Consider the following 25820-nt stretch of genomic DNA (forward strand, 5'->3'; position numbering starts at 1 on the left):
ATATGTCCCATTAACTATTTAATTTAAACCCCTTTTAATTTAATAATAGTATGACTAATTTACTATTGATTTAATAATTATTTAAATCTGTAACTTTAACTTATTTTTATTTAGTTTTATATTTAATTTTAATTTTTAATTAAATATAGTTATGCTCTCCTATCCTTTGGTCCAATTCAACTAGCCGTTTCCTAGTCAAATATAGTCGTTAGCTTGTCTCGCCTACCTGTTCAATATAGTCGTTGTTCTGCTCTAACTATTTAACATGCAACCTAGATCTAATTCTTCAACTTGTCCTGACAATGAACCACATTGGTTGGTTCGAAACACATTGACAAATGAAATATTATTATTATTACATTGAAAAGGGGGACTGTGTGTGCTCATGGTCGTGGTGCTTCCCACTGGCTTTCACAAAAAGTTGGTGGACCCTCCCGTGCTTCCTCGACCAAAGGGAAACATTCCTCGAAAGCACAACTTGAAGAAGTTAAGTGGAACTATCGCAAGGATCACAAAGCCTTTGCAGTAGCTCTCACTCTGCTTCAATATTTCCAATGTCACTTAAGGGAACGCGTGGTTGTGGTGTGGCGTGGGCAAACAAAAATTATGGCGCAATTGGATAGACTAGAAATCTAACTTACGCATTTGGAACAATATTTCAAGCGTAGTTACCCTCCTTCTCCTCCTTGAGGAACAGGGCTAGATAACCCAGCTTCTATTAATTCTGATAATTGATAATGATCACTGGCACTTTGCTTGATTTATTAGTTTTTTGGCATCTTTGGCCTCAAAGTTTATTGTTGGCTTCTATATGTATTTTCTAGCACATTTGTTTTGGTAGGATTGTCATGGTCAACAAACTCAGTGAGAGTGAGACCAATAAAATTTCAACTATCTATATATAAAATTAAACAATTACACATAACAGAAAGTCCACACTTAAAATATATATATATATATATATATATATTAATTATTATTATTATTATTATTTAAATTGAATAAATTATATTAATATTATTAATGTAATTAATAATATTCAAATTATTAAAAATGTATCTTTTTATTAATGTAACATCATTAATATTTTTAACTTTATAATAGCATTTTTAATTTTATTAACTTTATATTAATACATTATTTATACATTAATTTATGTTTAAAAGGGTATATCTAATCATTTTTAATTTTTAATTTTATAATAGTTTTTTTAATTTTATTAACTCTATATTAATACATTATAAAAGGGTATGTCTAATAATTTATTAATTCATTGTTGTTAATAATTTAAAACTACTATTATTATTAAATTAAAAAAACGCTTGAGACAATTTTAAACCAACGTTTTCATCTTAATTTAACTTTAGATATTTTTAGTGTTTAATAAATTCATAAGGTGATATACAATTTGGATATTTTCAATGTTTAATAATTGCATACGGTGATATATAAGAAATGGATGTTGGAAAACAAACCAAAATTCCACATCCATTTCAACTTTCGTTCTGAAATGAGAGCGTGGCAATAATTCTGACAAGGTACTCGATGGAAAATATAGAGATAAAGAAATATTGTGTGCTGTCGCAGTAAAAAAAACCGTCAAAACGTTTTCAGGATATATTTCAGTGGGGGTGCGAATCTCGCTGAACAATCATAATATATCATATATCGTTGAAGCGAGCAGATTTCATCATACAATATCGCCGAAGCTAGCAGAATACGTCAACATCAGAACACATACGTCATCACTGAATCAAATACCGCAGCAACAGCGCGCGGCACCGACAGGAATCGATCCTGGCTGGGGGTGCAAAAGCCTACCGCCCTCACCAGCGCGTCATATATGGATCTAAATTTATGTCTTCGAGAATTAAATCGTAAATCCACATCATCAAAGAAATTAATGTAATGAAAATCAATGCCAGAACCTTTTTCTCTTTATGAAGCAATAAGGAAATCAATGTGTTTTGAATCAAAGGAATTAACGCAATGTATTTTGAATCAAAGGAATTAATGCCCAAAAAAGTGTGTAATGTTTAAAGATCCAGCGTATTGAATTTCATGGTAATATTTATAATTTTATCTAGAGTCGGACGACTCCACTCTGGGAAGGAGAGATATATGCAGAAAGGATCCAGCGGACTACCGAACTTAAAGTCTTGCATTTTATAAAATATAAAGTTATAAAAGCTTAAAACAGAAAATTATAAAACTCAATAAGGTTGGACAGTAAAAACTTAAAATTATAAGAATATAAAGTTATCATACCTAAAGTTTCATAAAATCTAATTTTATTAAAACTTTAATTTTATTAAAACTTTAAGTTATAAACCCTAAAACTTAAGATAATGCTATGGGCAGTGATCATAGGGTAATGCTATATGGCGTGGAAGAGTGCGTAAAACAGAAAATTATAAAACTCAATAAGGTTGGACAGTAAAAACTTAAAATTATAAGAATATAAAGTTATCATACCTAAAGTTTTATAAAATCTAATTTTATTAAAACTTTAAGTAATAAACCCTAAAACTTAAGATAATGCTATGGGCAGCGATCATAGGGTAATGCTATATGGCGTGGAAGAGTGTGTAAAAGTGTGTCAATCATTTACTGAAACATTTCTTTTAAATATATGCAGTATCTATGACAAAATTTAATATACTTAATTTTGATAGATTTTTTTTGGTATGGTGATTGAAATTTAAGTTGGATTAATAATAAGATTAAGTATGTTTGATCTAAGATTTTTGTGATCTAAATGTAGATAGATGTTTTTTAATCAAAATCGATCACATTAATTGGTTTGAAAGACTAAATTTTGATTATGTGATTAATGAGAAAGACATCTCTATCTACATTATAGATCACAAAAATCTTAAATCTAACATACTTAATCTTATTATTAATCAGCCAACTTAAATTTCAATCACCACACCAAATGAACCGAGGCTACATAAAAAAATGCCAATCTCATTTTTGATGAATAACTTTTTAATAAATTACACTTACAGCCACTTTGCACAAATTATTTCTTAAAGAGAGAAGTAAAGTTATAAAATGGCAAACTTTTCATATTGTGCTATTCGACTATGTATAAACAAAAATCATTCATTTCCAATATAAACCACCTCTATGAGTGTAATTATGAAATAATTGCATCACTAAATTAAAGTAATACACCAATATAATTATAATGCTGATAAAATATTTGTAAAGAGGAACCAATATAACAAAAATTTGGAAACATAGAAAAACAAGTCTAAGCTTTGCAACATACAAATACAAAGCACCGGTAAAAATGCACGGTCTCAATACAGAAAGAGCCTTTCCGATACCATGGTCAAAGCGTAACCATCATTTTGAAGAAGTTCTGAACCTTTATTAAAAAAAAAAGAGAGATTTATTTTTTTTTGATTGGGCCCAAATATGTTATCTGCACCATAATACACATTCCACGCTGAGACGTGTTTTTTTTGTCATTAAAGAAAATGACTATATGGCACAGCTATTTTGCGAGGGTCGCTTTCATTGCAACGGTTCTGTTTTGGGCGCAGCCTTTGGCATTTGGACAAGAGAAGCATTCGTGGACCGATGAAGGCGACAACGAAAGGATCCCGAATGACTTGTAGGAGCGCACACACACCTACGTGTAATTGCGCTCTTGCTTGAGCTAATTTTTATCTCTGTGGAAGGCGGCGGCGGCATGGTGCCGTTATTCATACTTTTGAGAGAAGCAGCCGTGGAATGGTAATCACAAGCTGCTGAAGAAGTTGTTGAAGTCATCTGTATTAAAAGTTATATGAGTACTTTGTAATGAAACGAACATGGGCGATTCCTATTTTCAAACCCATAAAAAAGTTATTGCGGATAGCCTCATATAACACGTCGTTTTTCTTTTTATCTCTAGTCATCACTGGGATGTGTTATATCTGACCATCGAGGACAGGTCAGGCGTAATAACTTTTCTATGAGGTTGGAAATAGTAATCGCCCAAACATATGCAATAAATCAGCCTTCAAAAATATTAAAACACCCGATCAAAAAGGACAAAAGATACGTTAAAAATAAAAATAAAAAAAACACAACACAACATATATATCTTAACTTCACATTAAAAGCTAAAAACTTTTCGAAAATATTTCGAAATGAACTTATATCGATTTCTAAAAGATGAATAAGAAATTTCTAGAATATTTTGAAATGGGTTTCGGAGAAATAGTGATCCATAATTGTGATTTGAAGATAACCCTACTATTATAGACTTGAAAAAATAAACAATATCCATCCTATTATGAAATCTTCCCTAAATTGACCATCAAAATAAAAATAGCTGCGAAAACATCCACTAAAAGATTCATCAATACATGACATCTTTGCTAGCCTGAACCAAACTAACGTTTTATATTCGAATCCAAATACAATTTTAAATGCTTCACATCATACAGAATTTTCTCCTAAAATTACCGAGTGGCTATGCGCTATAAATGGAACCTGCCTGTGCAACAACAATCCAGAACTGATAAACCACAAAGCCCCCCGCTCCCTTATAACAATTTAGAGCAACATGGGCGTTTAACTTAAATAGAGAGTTGCTCCACACATTCTCGATGTTAGCAAAAACGAATGAATGACGAGTCGCTATCTGTGGGCCACATAATTGATCAATGATTTCTAATTTCAGAGCTCTATAAATTATGTCTGACAATATCCATCACTAGGGTTTGTGGTGCTGAAGAAGTTGGAGGATGACATTGCAAAAGCCAATTAAATTGGCCTAACACAAGGTCTGCTTCCCAAGACAAACAGCTAAAAGTGGCTAAGCATGACAAAAATACCAACATCTTACTGGCTATATAATTGAGCGCCATTGTCAGAGGTAATCAATGAACGGGTTCCTCAGTGCAATAAAATGTCAGTTTTCTGGGGCGAGCAGTCGTTATATAATTCAGAGTCATTTATTCTCGAGGCCAATGGAGCCCTTCTCGCAGATAAACAGCCGTAAACAGTTATTTTCATCCTTTCAAGAATTAGATGTGGTATAGTGTAGGAAAATGTCCTAGGCCAACGTGTACGTGGGCCACATTGAAATCCAATATGTGGCGAGGTTGGTGTGTCGTTCATGCTGTCCGTGTGTCTGGTTCTCATTGATAGGGATGGAGGCAAATAATGGTAACCCTGAGTTATTTTTGTTTTTCCCTCTTTTTCATATTTTATAAAGTATTATTTTATTTGTTTTATGTTGTAGAAGGTTTTTAAGTTTAATTTGTTTATAATAGAGGAGAAAATTTTCGAAAATTTTCTATAGTTTTAAAATCTTAAGGTTTTTTAAAATGTTATCTATATATATAAATTAAATATTAGTTAAAAAATTCACAAAATTCTAATCAAAAACTTTAAAACATAATCTAATTATATAATTTTTTTTATAAATTTTATATATAATTTTTTTTTATAAATTTTATTTAAAATTTAATTTAAAAAATAATATAAAATAAAAATTTATTAAATTTATATAAATCACATCTGTCCAAACAAAAAACCAAAGTTAAATTTTAGAGTCATATATGTATTACATTTCAAATAATAATAATCTTACCGAGACCATAATAATCCCCCAATAATCTTAACCAGAAAGTAATAATCTCCAGAGATCTCTCATCAAGAGTGCCATGTGTTCAGATTTTGTTTTGAAGCTTTAATGGCGGATGGCGTTTCGAGAGTATTTCTCCAGTACAATCCGTATGAACCATGCAAGGTAAAGTCAAGCTGGCAAGGGCCATCAACCTTGATCATGTGAGCGGAGGACATGTGGCCGATCGTAAGTTCAAGATGGCAATGGCCATCAACATTGATCATGTGAGTGGAGAGCTTGGAAATTGATGATCGTCAAGGATAGACATCACCCTTTAAAAATGTCTAGTGGAAGGTATCACACTAAAAAAGCGAAGGTGCCTAGCTTAGAGAGGAAGGGTCCTCTAAAATAGATATGGAAACCTACATGGTTGTAGCAATGGCAATGAGTAGTAAGATGTTAGGAAAGGGGTGTGTGATAAAAGAAAAAGACATTTTCAAGAGTGAGGTTAATGATAATTTGAAAATATCAAAAAACATAATTAACTCTATAAGAATCTAGGTGTAATGGGAAACCATGTTTTATATAAATAGAATATTAATAATTTTTGAAATATATTAATTTTAATAAAATGAGAAAATAATTTTAAATATTTAAGAATAATAATAATTTAATAAAGATGAATAATTTGGTAAATTGTGTGTTATTATTGATATGTTGAATGTTTCTGGTGAATAAGATGGGTGAAGTGTTCACCCAAAATTTCTAATATATTTACGTCGTAAGGCATTCCCTCTAGGAAGAACTCCCCTCATTGTCACTTCTCACTGCCACTTCGTACTCATGTGCATTATCAAATTCAATGTTAGACGATTGAAAAGTTTCTACCATTAGATCTTGTTGTTTTAACTGTCAACTGAATCTTGATTTGTACAACCACTCACATTGTTGATCTTAATCTTAATCCACCGTCCATAGTGAAAGAAACAACATTTTGAACCCATCTTGGTCATCATATTTGTTGGTGTGATTGCATATTAGAATTTGAACCAGAGAAACACAATATTGCTTCATGATCAACCCATTTCAATGATTTATCATTAAACCCTGGAGCTGGAAAGGTAGTAGATGATATTGGATGAAGCTTTGTTGTTAGTTGCCCAAACATTAGCCATGGAGGACACGGGCAATAGATAATTATTTACTGAAGGCCAACCACCAAATGTTGGCCCCAAAATATCATAATTACTACAATTTGTAAAGGTAAACCCATCACCCACAACCTCTTGAATTCAACAGAAAATTTTGTGTATTTATATCATTAGTATCATTATTATCAAGACCATAGTACATCGAATTTGATAGGCTTGCAATGTTATCACTGTCTAAGTGCAACAGCTTCAGAAATTGTTATTGTTATTGTGATCTTCCCCATGAGTAGTCATGGATGTCAATGCACTATCACAAGCATTAAGAGATTGATCAGGGGGCGATCTCTTGATTCTCTTGTTTTTTTTGCAACTTCCACCAACAGGAACATTCCTCAAAGTGCGGGCCTAAATTGGTTGGGTCATCTTAGTTTTGGGATGAAAATACGGTACAATGGTTAGAAGTGAAAAGAATTTGTATTGAGAGATGTTATTATTTGATCACACTGACTTTTAGCAATGTGATACATATCTCTCTTTTGTATTTCATTGTTAAGGCAGTATAAGTATTTGATTTGGGAAATAACACGGGGAAATATATTTATATATTTCTCTGGGACTTAGGAAATGATGAAGATGAAAGCTCGACTCCTCAAAATGCCTCTTTTGATCCAGTAGCATCTGCATGTCTTGTAGAAATAGCGAGGTTGTGGTAGACTATAGTTGTAGTGACAAAACTTGGTATTTGTAGATTCACATTTTGGGCATTTCATTGTAGTTGGAGTAAAAAAACTTGGTATTTGTAGATTCACATCTTAGGAATTTCAATGCCTTCTCTAGTTGAGGTTTTAGTCCTCCTCTCTCCAGTAAAAATGGACATCACATCATGTCCTTATGATCCATCCTGCTTTCATTTCACTTTCTTTCCGTCATCATAACCTTTCCACCAAATCTACAAAGTACAGATCCATTAGCATAAATAGTTGAAAGACATACATAAGCAAACAATGGCAAAGAGCCAAGCTAATGAACACAACCACAAAAGGTATGGAAAGTGCTCTTCACCTCGATATTGTTGTCGCCAATGGATTCAACCATTCAAAGCCAAATTTATAAAGAAACACAAAAAGAAAAAGGTCTTTGTACATTAAAGATATATAATTTATTTTATATAAAAGGAAAAAAAAATATTATAAGAGTTATTTTTTTCACCTTTTCAGTTTAAAAGAAATTAACTAAACTCAACAATTATGTTAAATCAATTTTACAATATGTATATGCACTGTGAAAGTGTAGTGCTTTTTTTTATTTCTTAGTTAATTAGAAATTGATTTAAAATTAATTAAATTAATTTTTAGTAATATCTGTGGTTTAATATTTATATAAATATATTTTAAAATTCTAATAAAATTAGTCTAAATCTATTTTAATTCTAGATCTAAGTGTTGAGACCAATTAAGTCTCTCATTATGATAACATTTTCATGGAAATGTAGAGGGGCATAATAAATTATTTAATATAAATATTTACATAAAATTTATTTATTTATTTGATATGTTTTGAAGTTCTTAAAATTTACTATAACTTAGTAGTTAATTGAAAATGAGGATAAAGTCTTTGGTAATTGACAAATCACAAACTTCATGGGTTATTAACTTATTTTACACAGGTATAATTTTTTTTTCAATTTACATTAAAAACCATATTGATTCATTTCCCCATATATATATATATATATATATATATATATATATATATATATATATATATATATATATATATATATATATATATATCTATATATTAATTCTCTACATAAAATTTAGATTAAATATTTTACTTAAATTTAGATTATTAATTTTAGAATTATTAAAGTATTATTAAATTGATTAACAATGCGATACGTGGAATATGTTATATAACACCATAATATGAATGTTATGTGTAACTTATAAATCAAATTAAAAAATAATTAAAAAAAACTTTAGTGTAAGAAAAGAATACCAAGCATTAATTAACACACCATGATATAAATTTGGGATTTCTTAAGCATAAAGAGATTTGGGTTTCAATGTGTTATTGATCTTCTAGGTGCTTAATATACCCAAAGATAAGATGGTCAATAAAAGAGAACTAAGTTCAAAAGACATTAAAGATTCATGGCCAATTTAGTGTGTACAAGAGGAATTTGTGTCCAAGAGATTATCAAGTAATATATAATAAGGTTGGGCTAGCTATCAAATCAAACTTATGTATGACCTTATGAAAAGCATACTTAATAAGTGGAAATGTGCCTCATTGCAACAAGATCCCAACATCCTATGACATCTCAATTCTCCTCTTAGTAATACATGTCACATTTCACATTATACAATTGTCTAGAGTAGTGTTGTTATTGAACAATTCCTCTTAGTAATGCATGTCACATTTCACACTATACAGTTGTCTAGAGTAGTGTTGTTGTTGAACAATTTTGGATTGCATGATGAAGCTACATGAAGAGCATATTCATCCCTTTTCTTAGAAGAGGCTTAATATATGCAAAATGTAAGAGGTTTACACTATAAATAGCAAACAACTAAAAGTAGTTAAGCATGACTAAAATACCAACATCTTATTGGCTATATAATTGAGCGCCATTGTCAGAGGTAATCAATGAACAGGTTCATCAATGCAAAAAAAGCCATAGTCTAACTAGCTGGAGGAATTGCTTGGAAAGTTATGGAAATTCTAGTCATATTTAGAGAAAATCTGGCAAGGATTTTTGTAAATCCAAGTTATAGCTGTTAAACTTTAAAATTTTAGGTGTCCTAGACGTTTTTGATGGTGTTGAATCCATTTCCACCATAAAAAACACGATTCAAACACTCTCTCTACAAGATTTTTTGAAATTTTTTTTCCCAGATTCCGGCCACTTTTGGCCATTCGGGCAATTCCTCCGCCTCGTTAGACGACTCCACAAAAAAATGTTAGTTTTCTGGGATGAGTAGTCGTTATATAATTCAGAGTCATTTATTCTCAAGGCCAATGGGGCCCTCCTCGCAGATAAACATCCTTAAACAATTATTTTCATCCTTTCAAGAATTGGATGTGGTATAGTGTAGGCAAATGTCCTAGGTCAACGTGTACATGGGCCACATTGAGATCCGATATATAGCAGGGTTGGTGTGCCGTTGATGTTGTCCGTGTGTCTGGTTCCCATGGATAGGGATGGAGGCAAATAATGGTAACCCTGAGTTATTTTTGTTTTTCCTTTTTTCATATTTTATAAAGTATTGTTTTTATTTGTTTTATGTTTTGGAAGGTTTCTAGGTATAATTTGTAGAAATTTTTTGAGACCATAAATTTGAGTTGTAAATTTTTTATAATTTTAAAGTTTTTTTAAATATTATATATATATATAGATATATATATAATTAATTAAAAACAACAAATTAAATATTAGCCAAAAAATCACTAAATTCTAATCAAAAACTGTAAAACATAACCTAATTATATAATACTTCTTATAAATTTTATTTAAAATTTAATTGAAAAAAAAAAATTAAATTATTAAACTTATATAAATCACATCTGTCCCAAACCTAAGTTCAATTTTAGAGTCATATATGTATTACATTTCAAATAATAATAATTTTACCGAGACCATAATAATCCCCCAATAATCTTAACCAGAAAGTAATAATCTCCAGAGATCTCTCATCAAGAGTGTCACGTGTTCAGATTTTGTTTTTGAAGTTTTAATGGCGGATGGCCTTTCGAGAGTATTTCTCCAGTACAATCCGTATGAACCATGCAAGGTAAAGTCAAGCTGGTAAGGGCCATCAACCTTGATCATGTGAGTGAAGGACATGTGGCTGATCATATTTAAGTTCACGATGGCAATGGCCATCAACATTGATCATGTGAGTGGAGAGCTTGGAAATTGATGATGTCAAGGATACACATCATCCTTTAAAAATGTCTAGTGGGAGGTATCATACTAAAAATGAGAAGCTGCCTAGCTTAGAGAGGAAGGGTCCTCTAAAATAGAAATGGAAACCTACATGGTTGTAGCAATGGCGGTGAGTAGTAAGATGTGTGGTTGTAGCAATGGTGAGTAGTAAGATGTTAGGGAAAGGGTGTGTGATAAAAGAAAAAGACATTTTCAAGAGTCAGGTTAATGATAATTTGAAAATATCAAAAAACAAAATTACATGGTAAAGGAGCAGCCGAAGCAAGTCAATTCTATGAGAATCTAGGTATAATTTTTTTTAGACAATTTCAATGGAAACCATGTTTTATATATAAAACAGAATATTAATATTTTTTGAAATATATTAATTTTAATAAAATGAGAAAATAATTTTAAATATCTAAAAATAATAATAATAATAATTTAATAAAGATGAATAATTTTGTTAAATTGTGTGTTATTATTGATATGTTGAATGTTTCTGGTGAACAAGATGGGTGAAGTGCTCACCTGAAACTTCTTGCATATTAATAACACTATGGGTGAAGTGTTCATCCAAAACTTCTAGTATATTTATGCCATAAGGCATTCCCTCTAGGAAGAACTCCCCTCATTGCCACTTCTCACTGCTACTTTGTACTCGTGCACTATCAGATTCAATGTTAGATGATTGAAAGTTTGCCACCATTAGATCTCGTTGTTTTAACTTTCAACTGAATCTTGATTTGTACAACCCCTCACATTGTTGATCTTAATCTTAATCCACTGTCCATAGTGAAAGAAACAAGATTTTGAACCCGTCTTGGTCATCATATTTGTTAGTGTGGTTCCATATTAGAATTTGAACCAGAGAGACACAATATTGCTTCATGATCAATCCATTTCAATGATTTATCATTAAACCCTGGAGCTGGAAAGGTAGTAGATGATATTGGATGAAGCTTTGTTGTTAGTTGCCCAAACATTAGCCACGGAGGACACGGGCGATAGATAATTATTTACTGAAGGCCAACCACCAAATGTTAGCCCCAAAATATCATAATTACTACAATTTGTAAAAGTAAACCCCTCACCGACAACCTCTTGAATTCAACAGAAAATCTTGTGTATTTATATCATTAGTATCATTATTATCAGGACCATAGTACATCGAATTTGACAGGCTTCAATGTTATCACTGTCTAAGCGCAATAGCTTTAGAAATTGTTACTGTTATTGTGATCTTCCCCATGAGTAGTCATGGATGTCAATACACTGTCACAAGCATTAAGAGATTGGTCAAGGAGCGATCTCTTGATTCTCTTGTTTTTTTTGCAACTTCCACCAACAGGAATATTCCTCAAAGTGCGGGCCTAAATTGGTTGAGTCGTCTCAGTTTCGGGATGAAAATACGGTACAATGGTTAGAAGTGAAAATAATTTGTATTGAGAGATGTTATTATTTGATCACACTTGTTTTTAGCAATGTGATACATATCTCTCTTTTTTATTTCATTGTTAAGGTGGTATAAGTATTTGATTTGGGAAATAACATGGGGAAATATATTCATATATCTTCCCTATGACTTAGGGAACGATGAATATGAATAAGCTCGACTCCTCAAAATTCCTCTTTTGGTCCAGTAGTGTCTACATGTCTTGCAGAAATAGTGAGGTTGTGGTAGACTATAGTTGTAGTATCAAAACTTAGTATTTGTATATTCACATTTTGGGCATTTCATTGTAGTTGTAGTAACAAAACTTGGTATTTGTAGATTCACATCTTAGGAATTTCAATGCCTTCTCTAGTTGAGGTTTTAGTCCTCCTCTCTCCAGCAAAGATAGACATCACATCATGTCCTTATGATCCATCCTGCTTTCATTTCACTTGCTTTCCGTCAGCATAACCTTTCCACCAAATCTACAAAGTACAGATCCATTGGCATAAATAGTTGAAAGACATACATAAGCAAACAATGGCAAAGAGCCAAGCAGATGAACACAACCAAAAAAGGTATGGAAAGTGCTCGTCGCCTCGATATTGTTGTCACTGATGGATTCAACCATTCAAAGCCAAATTTATAAAGAAACACAAAAAGAAAAAATCTTTGTACATTAAAGATATATAATTTATTTTATATAAAAGGAAAAAAATATTATAAAAGTTATTTTTTTCACCTTTTCAGTTTAAAAGAAATTAACTAAACTCAACAATTATGTTAAATCAATTTTGCAATATGTATATGCATTGTGAAAGTGTAACGCTTTTTTTATTTCTTAGTTAATTAGAAATTGATCAAATTAACGTTTTAAAATTAATTAAATTAACTTTTAGTAATATGTGTATTTTAATATTTATATAAATATATTTTAAAATTCTAATAAAATTAGTCTAAATCTATTTTAATTCTAGATCTGGTAAGTGTTGAGACCAATTAAGTCTCTCAGTATGTTGACATCTTCATGGAAATGTAGAAGGGCGTAATAAATTATTTAATATAAATATTTACATAAATTTTATTTATTTATTTGATATGTTTTGAAGTTCTTAAAATTTACTATAACTTAGTAGTTAATTGAAAATGAGGATAAAGTCTTTCGTAATTAACAAATCACAAACTTCATGGGTTATTAACTTATTTTACACAAGTGTAATTTTTTTTTTCAATTTACATTAACAACTATATCGATTCATTTCCATATATATATATATATAAGTGAATGAATTTAAATTAATTCTCTACATAAAATTTAGATTAAATATCTTACTTAAATTTATATTGTTAATTTTAGAATTATTAAAGTATTATTAAATTGATTAACAATGTGATATGTGGAATATGTTATCTAACGCCATAATATGAATGTTTTGTGTAACTTTCATGCTTATAAATCAAATTATAAAATAAAATAAAAAATAAAAAACGTTAGTGTAAGAAAAGAATACCAAGCATTAATTAACACACCATGATATAAATTTGTGATTTCTTAAGCATAAAGAGATTTGGGTTTCAATGTATTATTGATCTTCTAGGTGCCTAATATACCCAAAGATAAGATGGTCAATAAAAGAGAATTGAGTTCAAAAGACATTAAAGATTTATGGCCAATTTAGTGCGTACAAGATGAATTTGTGTCTGAGAGATTATCAAGTAATATATAATAAGGTTGGGCTAGCTAGCAAATCAAACTTATGTATGACCTTATGAAAAACATACTTAATAAAGGGAAATGTGCCTCATTGCAACAAGATCTCAACATCCTATGACATCTCAATTCTCCTCTTACTAATACATGTCACATTTCACATTATACAATTGTCTAGAGTAGTGTTGTTGTTGTTGAACAATTCCTCTTAGTAATATATGTCACATTTCACACTATACAGTTGTCTAGAGTAGTGTTGTTGTTGAACAATTTTGGATTGCAGGAAGAAGCTACATGAAGAGCATATTCATCCCTTCTCTTAGAAGAGGCTCCATATATGAAAAATGTAAGAGGTTTACACTATGAATAGTACAACTTGAGTGTTTGTAAAAGTAAATCTAAGCACAAATTCACATCTCGCAAACTTTAAAGGTTCAAGATTCCTTAAGTTGCCAAACATTTTTAAAACAATAACAAGGTTGACTTAACTGTTCCTACATGTAAACCATGAAATTCACATAATTAATCTGGCTATGCAATATTTTCAGGAATTCATACACGCATAACTTATCTTTTAATTTGTATAAGCTATACAAATGATATTAATATGCACTCTTTTCAAGGCAATGACTACTTTCTTTTCTTTTAAATATAATAATATCTGAATGCAAATTCTTCTTTTAAAGAGAAAGATAAGAACACATATCTTGAACGCATTCTCTATGGAAACAATGACTCATGAGCCAGCATGATACCATGCATGTTATTGTCGTGACAATGCATTAACGCCCTCTCAATCAGACAAGCTTCTAGAGTTCAACTAAACAACTTGTAATCAAATCCCATATGGAATCGAACCTTGTCAGTTGATGTTGAGACTCCCTTATCAAATTGGTTGTTGCATATAGGAGCATTTAGATCTAATACTGTGTTGTAATTTTCTCTACAAATGTGATGACAAGTGCAGTTCATGTAGTATAAGCTAAATGCAAATTTACAATCTTCTATACAAGTTCAAGAAAGTTATTCCCAATAACCAACACCATAGAGCAAGACATGTTTTCCAATTCCACAGTTGCTACCAAATCTCTCTCAGTGCTGGAGTTTTTTTTCTCAATAGACTTATTTTTACTTCTCTTGAAGTGATGAAAACCACCATTGTACATATAGGAGCATTTTAGATATGATAATAAAAGTGTGATACTTTGTTATAATTTTCTCTACAAATGTGATGGCAAGTGTGCCCTGAATGTTGGCAATTTCATGGCTAATGTAATATAAGATAAATACAAATTTTCTTTCTTCTATACAACGCCAAGAAAACTATGTTCACCAATTCGACAGCAGCTACCAAATCTCTCTCAGTGATAGAATTATTTTCTCAATAGCCTTCCTTTTACTGCTCTTGAAGTGATGAAATCCATCACTCCATATATTTTAAACTATCTACAAAAAGAACAAAAGAGAACAAGTTATATCAACTACTGAAATATGAAAATTAGTTCATTTTAAGACACTTAGAAATATAATGAAAACTTAGTGGATTAAATAATCTTTAATAGGTCGAGAACCCACAAAGAAAAAAATGTACTCATTGAGTATGAAAGAAAATCAACACAAAATGGTTACCCATCAATATGGAAGCAGGATTTGTTTGCAGTCTGCTAGTGCGTTAGAAATTCCAAAATTGCACTGGTACCCTTCCCTTGTCCCTGTAGGTCATTCAAATTTTGAAACAATTGTAGCTCAATCAAATTCAGAAAAAATTGTCAAATTGTATTTTTTTTTCCCATGTTATTGATTGAAGGACAAGTGTTGATAATGCTTGCATCTCAACAACTGTGCTTTGGCTACTTTAGCCCCAATTCACGAGCGAGTTTCGTGAAGAGTCTAGGTCATCACTTACAATGTACTTAATACCTAAGGGGGAATTTTTTTCCATCAAATAATAAATATTGCAAACTCAAAGATAATCTAATAATGTATGTGCATATGTTACAGATATTATGATAAGCCTCAAGTATGGTCTCTTTAACAAGCATCTCTATTAAGCAATGTTAACAATAGGTTTGTGCTTAAGTTATGCTCATGAGCTTCATGTACAGTAATACAACTAACATATCCCTAAGCCTGATGAACATAGTATAGGGAGTACAAGGTCACTCATAAAGATAATTTTAGCTATCAAGAAACTAAACCAACATAGTACTTTTCTAGATCATGTCTCTCTAATTAATACTATTATCTCAAATAGGGAGCTTATAGCTCGCTTGACTTTTTCTATTCTAAATCACCTTAGAGAATCAAGAAACTTATTATCAAAGCATGTGTGATGCATAAATAAGGATGTTCTGACATGAATCTCAAGTCCCAAACAAGATTCTTCATACATTGCTTGATCCTGACTTCCCCTCTTCTTATTATAGCTTGCACCTTGACACTCCTCCTCCTTGCACAAATTTAAACTATGAGGCACAAAGTAGTTGTTGCATATAGGAGCGTTTAGATATGATAAGAAAAGTGTGATACTATGTTCTAATTCACTCTACAAAGGTGATGCAAGTGTGCCCTGAATGTTGGCAATTTCATGGTTAATGTAGTATAAGCTAAATGCAAGTTTGTCGTATTCTATAAAATATCACGAAAGTTATGCCAAATATCCAACACCACAGAGCATGAAAGGTTTTCCAATTCCATAGTTACTTCCAAATCTCTCTTAGTGTTGGAGTTGTTTTCTCAATAGACTTGTTTTTACTGCTCTTGAAGTGATGAAAGCCAACACTGCTGCATATAGGAGCATTTAGATTTGATAAGAAAAGTGTGATAATATGTTATAATTTTCTCTACAAATGTGATGTCAAGTGTGCCCTGAATTTTGGCAATTTCATGGTTAATGTAGTATAATATAAATGCAAATTTACTTTCTTCTATACAATATCAAGAAGGCTATGCCCAGTAGACAACACCACAAAGCAAGACATGTTCGCCAATTCCACAACTGCTACTGAATCTCTCTTAGTGTTGGAATTATTTTCTCAATAGCCTTCTATTTATTGCTCTTGAAGTGATAAAAGCCACCTCTCCATATACTTTATACTCTATGCACAAAGAACAAAAGTGACCAACTTCATCTCAACTAATGAAATATAAATCACTTCCTTTAAAGACACGTAGAAATACAATGAAAACTTAGTAGATTAAACAATATTTAATAGGTCAAGAACCCACAAAGAAAAATAAAAACTCAGTGAGTATGAAATCAAATCAACATAAAATTGTTAACGACATCCATATAAAACCCTCATCAATATGGAAGTAGGATTTGTCCAAATCTAGGTTCATTATAGTACAATATTAACATTCTTCAGGTTGGCAAGAAGAGTACCTAAAGAAAATATAACATAGAACAGTATATTCTCAAGAGAAAATAAATCCATCCATCTTTAACTTCAACATAGGCCTCATGATTTGTAAAGCTCAAAGAAACAGTATTGAGTAAAATTTCATTGTAGCATGGTCCTTGCCTTTTGTTAATATTTTTATGTCTTTCAACAGTTGTCAAAGAAACATTAATTAATGCTATATGTTATTTCCTTTTGATGTTTTCTTTACAACATCTAGTACAATTGCTAGTAATAACAACATATAGTTCACCAAAAATATTCATCTCCATTAAATTATTAACTTTGAAAATATTCATACTAAAATTAAATAATAATTTTAAAAAATTATATATATATATATATATATATATATTAAAAATAATTTTGATTAAAAAATATCATTTTAATTCCAATTAATATAAAAACTAATTTTAAAAATACTATAAAACATACATTAATAAATAAATCAATCAAATAATTAAATATTATGAAGAAATAATTTTCATACGTAAAAAAAAATGAAGAAATAATTTTCATACGTAAAAAAATAAAACAATATAATTAGGCTGTAAAAACTTCTTAAAAATCATTCACGTAGTAAACAAAAAAACTATCTTTTTCAACGTTGGGAAAACTTATAATTTGTAAAAACATATATTCATTATTATTTTTAGTAACTATTATTATTACATATAAATAATCTCTTAATAGAAAAAAACTATATTACTTATTTAATTTTATATTTAATATTTTTTTATAATCCTTATCATCATACATTGAGACATGATTACAAGTTTAAATTTTGGTTTAAGAAATCCCTAGTCAAGGTATCTAAGTTGTGGGGTATTTAAGTTGCTAAAATTTTTTGGGGATCGCGAGAGATGATTACACCTTTAACTTTTGCCTTGAGAAACTCCTATTCAAGGTATCTAAGTTGTGAGGTATCTAAGTTGCCAAAATTCCTTGGGGATCCCATGAGACCTGGGCCACACTAGCCTTAACATAACTAGATTTTTTCCCATGTAGTTTCACACTGATGACCTTCACATCAAGGAGTGACTTAACAATACGCCCCATCACAGTCTATTCTATGCCCTATGTACATCTTCTAAACTTTTTAAAGAGTATAAATAATTTTTACTAATATAACATTATAAATAATATGTATTTATAGAAGTATTGGATCATTTTAAAGTTAAATTAAAATGCAAAAATTAAAACAATTGTTATAAGGCATTCTAGTTTTTACCACTCAAATCAAATTAAAAATTATGTTTGGGGAAAAATTGCATAAAAAATTATAAGTTACATTGGTCACTGTTAAATTAAAAATTGCTAAGAGGCAAATATAATGCTATAGTCTTGCTTTGCCAAGAACTAATAAATTGAGTTGTGAAGTAGATAAATTAATTGCATAAATTTTGATGGGTAGTAACCACTAGTAAGTCTACACATTTATTGTTTTACTCTCGCATAAATTTTGGTGAGTAGTAATGATTATGAAGAAACTCATTTTTATATTAATTTTTAATATTACATTAATTTAAAATTTTACTAAAATATGATATATATATATATAAATAATTTCAATGAGAGACTTATATATAAATATATAAGTCTCTCATTGAAATAATATCTATATATATATATATATATATATATATATATAATTTCAATGAGAGACTTATATATAAACAAAATTATTATTCTTCTGATGAGAGGTTTTTACAACACAGTATAGGGGCTTAATTAAAAATAATAAAAGGATAAAACTAATCTAGAGGAGAGCATGGTGGACATGTTGTGGGTAAATTTTTAAATCTTGGTTCATTTAATATTAAAAAGTCAAAATTAATAAAAACAATAAAATTCAATTGGTTACATTGTAATTTTGTTTTGCAGGGTAGGTTAGCCCCTCCAACTCAAGTTAGTAAGTATGCTTTGGAAAAAATTGCATAAATAATTATAAGCTACATTAATCACTGCTAAATTAATGATGTTTTATAGACAAATCATCCTATAGTTTTGCTTTGGAAATAAGTAATAAATTGAGATGTGTAATAAATTTATAGTCTTACTCCTACATAATTGTTGAAGAAAACATAAATAATGGTGGGAAGTAACTCTTGTAAGTATATTTTTTACATCTTCTTTATATCTATTTTTAATACAAAGACTTGCTTAAATTATGGTCGGAAGTAATTGATGGTAGATATGTTATTTACTTGAGTATAAATTATTTTCACATTCATGGTCTTAGGTTCGAAAGAGAAGGATTAACTAGTTTTTCTAATAATTTTGGATCGTTGCTTTGAGAAATATATTCTATAGCCTAGTATGAAATTAATATGTGATTATGGTAATGTATGATTATGTTTATGCTGGAAGGTTACGGTTTTTTTTCGAGCTATGGATGTCAACGGTTGGTTTCGATGGCAGTGCTAGGTCTTTATCAAGGTTTTTTCATGCAAATCCATGAGTGGACAATGTTATCATTGATGACAGCTTCCGGTTTTCATTTTTCCTTGGGTCTACATGGAGGCACTGTAATTTCTATCGTCCCCTCACCCGATGCGGTTCTTACACTAATCGGTGCTCGGTCTCGAGGTGGTTTATCCTTTGTTTTATTTGGTCTTTACAAATTTTTGGAGGGGTTGTCTACCATTATTGTCTCCATGAGATTAGTTTGTGACACTGTCAACGATTGGAAGGCTTTTTTCTCATCGGGGGTTATACCTGAACGATTATGGCTCTTGCCTTGGTTGTTTGTGAAGGGTTTCCTTCCAGCTAGTCATCGAGTTCCAAGGGTTCTCCTTTTCAACACCGATCGGCAGACAGGAGGGTTCATTACCCATTTTTTTTCTCTGAACAGTCCCTAGTTTTTTACAACAATAGGAGTCTGGATGGAAGAAGATCTCCTAGACTACTCCTCAGACTCATTGACCCCAGAAGACATCTAGGTTGATTACATACACCCGTCATCAGCTGAGTCTGTACGTGAGGGTAACCGTTTATCAGCTTCTCAGGTCACAGAACTTTCCACCCTCATGAATGAAATAGAGGTTACATTTTAGGAGATGGGTAAAAAACAACTTGAAACAGCCATTTCGGAGGGATTATTTAGTCTGGGAAAGGGCTCTGAGTCTCCCTTTCTTTACATACCTTCACCATCTGAGATCCAAGATTGGTCTCAGGCACAACCAATTATTACGAACTCTCATGGGGGCGTGGGAGTCACTGTGGTGGGTAGTGGTGGCTTGCTTCTTCTTGAACAGGGTATTGCTGCATCACATGCTCGCCTCCTCGGTTCAGCGCCCATCTGCTCCTCTCACCTATCTGCTATTTAGCACACCCCTATGGGTATTTCAACGGCATAGATAGGCAAGACACTGGCACCGAGGAAAACAAGTCCTCAGACTCAAACGAGAACCCTCAAGCAGAGGATGCCCAGGCAGCACAACAACAAAGACAGAGAGAAAAGAAAAAATCCAAGCACTCAAAAGTCAGAGAAGGGGATCGTCGCCTGGTGTTCGGGGAGGGCATTTCAATGGCCCAAGCGGCCCTAACGGAGAGCACCATGTTTGTGGGAAGGGTTAGGAGTAGAAACTATACACCTGCTCGGCTGAGGAAATGGACCGCGGAGGTATGGGGGAATTTGTTGGTGCAGCTACCTGGCATCATCACCCTGTCTTGGGGGTGGTTCGCCCTTATCTTTTCACAGTCGGACCAGGTGGATTGGGTTCTGACGAGGTACTGGCACATTGAAATGACCTCGGTGATGCTGAAGAGATGATCACCACTTTTTGACCCTGAGAAAGAAAACCTGGGCACTGGTCCAATATGAGTCCATCTTCCGAGCCTTCCACTCCAGTTTTGGGAAGAGGAGATCTTCAGAGTTATTGGAGATGATTTAGGGGTGTATCTTGACCACAACAGGGCTTAACTAGACACTAGTTGCATGGCTTTAGCTCGCATTCTGGTGCATCTTAACACCAGAGAGGGCCTGGTGGAGAGTTATTTACTCTAGATGGGTGAAATCACTAGAAGATAGATTCTAGACTACGAAGGCATCCCCTTCCATTGTCGAAGGTGCCACGAGGTGGGACATTTGTATAAAGACTGCCCCTTACTATCCGGGAAGCAACAGGAACCTCCTAAGTCACTAGTATCGACTAGCACTCAAACGATGGAGGCGGATTTCCATTCACTAGTAGATCCTCCTGAAGAATCGAAGCCTCACTTGCAGGGATTAAAGGTGCCATCCTCTCAACCAGACTCAATGACCTCAACGGCTCCTCTCACCAGAGCACGGGCCAGAGATTTGGCTTTCGCGGGTACTCCTTCCCCCCCTCCTCCTCTATTTTCAAATGATTGTATGGTTTCAGAATTTGTTTCTTCTTCTATGTGTTTGTCTGGGTCATTTTCTGAGGTTAGCAAGTTGTGTTCCCTGGTATGCCCTATTTTATCAGCCCCTCCCTCTTTCCTAGCCTCCAATCCTTCTACTAGCTCAGTGCCACTCGATCCTACTCGGGGGGGTAGCCCGACTTTCAGTGGATCCCATTGATATTACCTCTTCTCTCTCCCTGCCTCTCAGCCCCTGACCTATGGGTTGGAAGTGGATCCCCTCCCTCCCATCCCCTTAAAACCCCCTGCGATAGACAATCCAAACTCTCTAAAGCCATTAAGAGGGTCGATATTGAAGTGGCTTCAAGGGTTCAAACCCCCATTGATTGGGTCCTTAGAGCAAAGGGAAACCCACACAACGTTCTCCCATGAAGTTCCTCTCTTTCAACTGTAGGGGCCTAGCCAGCCCGGACAAAAAACTGGCTCTTAAGAGGTTATGTCTTTCGGAGAGACTCGATGTCATATTTTTGCAAGAAACGCTGGGAGAAGGGAGTCTGGTTAAAATTTTTCTTCTAAATTTCCTACCAAATTTGGATTTCCACTTCCTAGATGTAAGGGGTTGCTCGGGTGGCTGTGCCATGGGCTTCAATAAAAGATCTATAAAATTACACAACGCTTGAGGGGTGAGGGTTTCCTGGGCACTAACATTACATCCTCAGACCTCAACCATCCCTTCAGGCTCATCAACATTTATGGCCCATGTCACAATAGGGAACTATTTTGGGGCAGACTTATGGAAGCCGACTTCATGCAAACTGAAAACTTGATTATAGGGGGAGATTTAAATTTCTCTCTAGGAATGGCAGAATCATGGGGTAGTCGGGCCCAATGTGATCACCTCTCAGTTTTTTTTGAAAATTTGTTGGACTCACACGAGCTTCTGAACATCGATTCTGCCAAGATTATGCCGACCTAGAGGAATAGAAGAATGGGTGAAGGGGTGTTGGCTAGGAGGCTGGACCGATTTTTTATTAAGGCCCCTCTCCTTTCCAGTCTGAATCTTTTTCACCAATGGGTGGGTTCGGGTGGGATCTCGGATCATTCCCCAATTTTTTTGGAGATCAGGGATGACAACTACAAACCCCAGGTGCCCTTCAAATTCAACTTGACATGGTTACCTGACATTGAGTTCCGTAAATTAGTTTTTGACTCTTGGATTCACTATAGGTCGGACGATCTTATCTCCCCAACTGAGGTTATATCAAAAAAATTGGCATGCATAAAATCAAAAACCATTGAATGGGCAAAGGAAAAATGGAGGAAAGATGAGGCCGATCTCCATAGGATAGAGGTTGCCCTCAAAAATTTGGAAGCCTCTGGGCTTGCTTGTCATGCTTCGGTGGAATCGAAGGCACATTTAATCCACCTGGAATCAAAAAGAATTAGACTGTTGCGACAGAAAGAAGAGCACTGGAGGCTAAAGAGCAGAGCTTTATGGCTACAAGCAGGGGATGAAAATTCCAAGTTTTTTCACCAATTCACCTAGGGAAGAAAGTCAATCAACACAATTTGGGAGCTACATGACCAAGATGGCAGAGAGGCAAACACATATGCGCAGCTGGCCGATATGGGTGTCCGTCATTTTTCTAAAATATATAAGGCCCCTAGTGGTGTCACTCTCCCGGAAATCATCCGAATAGTAGAAGCACTACCTAGATTTGTCGGGCCTGAAGAGGTGGAGGCCTTAAACTCTCCGGTCATAAGAGGGGAACTTGAAGTTGTGCTGAAATTCTTTTAAAAAGACAAAAGTCCAGACCCGGATGGGTGGCTAGTGGAATTCTATAGCTCTTTCTTGGAGCTTTTTGGTACTGATCTCTTAAAGGCTATTGAGGATTGCAGAAGCACAGGCAGAATGTATGAAGGCTTTAATGCGACCTTCTTGGCCCTCATCCCCAAAACTAACAATCCCTCAACCTTTGATGATTACCGCCCCATCTCCCTCTGCAACAACATCTACAAAATCATTTCCAAAACTATTGCCCTTCGTGTTAAACCCATACTTTCTCAGATGATTTCCATGGAACAGTTTGCTTTCCTCAGTCAGTGCCAGATCCATGAAGCTATAGGGACAGCACAGGAAGCCCTCCATTCGATCAAAAAACAGAATAAAAAGTCCATCATCCTTAAGATTGACCTCTCCAAAGCCTTCGATCGGGCTAGTTGGTCTTACCTCCAGCTCATTCTCACTCATATCAGCTTCCCCACTCTTTCATATCCTGGATTATGTGTTGTTTCTCATCTGCCTCCTATAGTATCCTTATCAATGGTGTTGCCTCTGGTTTTTTTCATGCAGAACGAGGGCTTAGATAGGGGTGCCTAATCTCCCCCCTACTCTTCCTTCTCATCATGGAAGGACTAAGCAGGCTGATTAAAAATGCTCGTGAGGCGAGAGACCTAGGGGGTGTCCGATATCAGATATGGCCACTCTCTCCCACCTTTTGTTTGTAGACGATGTACTTATTTTTCTAAATGGTTCTTTTCGTGACTCACATGCTTTCAAGAACATCTTATCTCTCTTTTGCAAAGCAACAGGTATGGAACCAAATTATGGGAAGTCCATGATCATTTTTGTGACCTGCCTTCAAAACGAGGAAAGATATGCAACCCAACAATTTGCTTTTGTTAGACACAATCTAGATGCTGGGTTAAAATATTTGGGTTTCAAACTGAAACCAAATGGATATCGTATAGTTGACTGGGCCTGGCTCATTGCAAAAATTGAAAACAGAATCAACATCTGGCAGCAACGTTGGCTCTCCAGGGCAGGCAGGCTCACCCTGATAAAATCCATCCTCGAGGCTATCCTTGTTTACTGGATGAATCTGGCTTGGATCCCCAAAGGCATCCTAAACAAGATACAACAAATTTGCTATTGCTTCCTCTAGCAGGGTCAAAAAATAGGGAGGACTTTTGCATGGGTAAGCTGGGACAGGATTGGGAAGCCCAAAAAATTGGGCTGATGGGGCATAAAAAACCTTCAACAATTTGCAATGGCACTTACGGCAGAAATGGGTCAGCATATCATCAAGTCTCGAAGCCTTTGGAAGGAGGTAATTTTCTACAAATATATTCATCCCCTCTCAATAATGGATTGGATTCACATCCCTATTATAAACTCGACTGGAGCTTCCATTATCTGGAAGGCTATATCCCAATCCTTTTCTATCATAAAGAACGGGCTAGCATGGAAAATGGGGAAAGGAGATCAAGTGCATTTAGGCACGGATGCCTGGGGCGAGTGCAAGAATGCACATATTCTTCCAAGGGACCTACATAATTACCTCTCCAGTTCAGGTATCACAAATATCGCTCAAATCGCAGTTGCTAGACTTGATTAGTGGATGCCTCAGCGCTGGATGGATCACAGGGTCTTAAACATTCTGCAAAGATGGTTCAGGGACTGGGATCGGTACATTGGGGCTCTTGAGGAAGCCAATATCAGGTTAAATGATCAGGAAGATGTGCTCATATGGGCCACGGACCCCCATGGCAGATACACTCCTAAAGCTAGATATGTAGCCACTATGACTGCCCGGGAAAATGGTGATATCAGCTGGTGGTGGCACCACCTCTGGAAATTAAAAGCTCCCCCAAAATCTAGACTGTTTATGTGGTGCATACTCATAGATAAGGCTCCAACAGAGTTAAACCTTATGCATTGGGATTTTCATGGGCCCTCAAGATGTTGTTTCTGCAAATCGAACGTGGAAGATACGAACCACCTGTTTCTCTCTTGTCCGATGACAACCCAATTCTGGTCAAGTATAATCTCTAGCCTGAATCTGCAGACAAATTGGTCCAGCCTCAACATCGGGGACACATGGCATAATTGGTGGTCTAGGGCTCATTCTCACAAAATCAGAAATCTGCCCCTGATCGTTTGTTGGGGCATCTGGATCAACTGGAACAGAAATATTTTCCTAGATGCTCTGATCAACTGGTTAACCTCCTGTACCAATTCGGTGGCCATATATAATCTGATTCTAGAAGACCCTGACAGCAAACCACCTCGGGCCATCACACCTGAATGTATCGATACCAGTTATCCGTGGGGGTATTTTGATGGCTTTGCCCAAGCTGAGGGTTGTTGGGGGTGGCTATCCTGCACATCAATAATCTTGTGTCCTACAAAATCCAAGTTGGACTAGGTAGGGGCACTAATAATTTTGTCGAGCTAAACAATCTAAAACACCTTCTCCTTTTCGCGAGGGAACAAAATTGTCAAAAGATTCA

At 33.9% G+C, this 25820-nt stretch overlaps 2 pseudogenes; both read right to left on the reverse strand.

Moving 5' to 3' along the window:
• Window positions 1–6584: 6584 nt before the first annotated feature.
• On the reverse strand, window positions 6585–7623 carry LOC149166903 (uncharacterized; annotated as a pseudogene).
• A 3870-nt stretch (window positions 7624–11493) lies between these two features.
• On the reverse strand, window positions 11494–12492 carry LOC149166904 (uncharacterized; annotated as a pseudogene).
• Window positions 12493–25820: the final 13328 nt, after the last annotated feature.

Source organism: Pinus tabuliformis, chromosome 5_1 (assembly GCF_031772625.1).
Source record: "Pinus tabuliformis cultivar Carrire ecotype Pingquan chromosome 5_1, CPIR1, whole genome shotgun sequence".
Lineage (NCBI taxonomy): Eukaryota > Viridiplantae > Streptophyta > Pinopsida > Pinales > Pinaceae > Pinus > Pinus tabuliformis.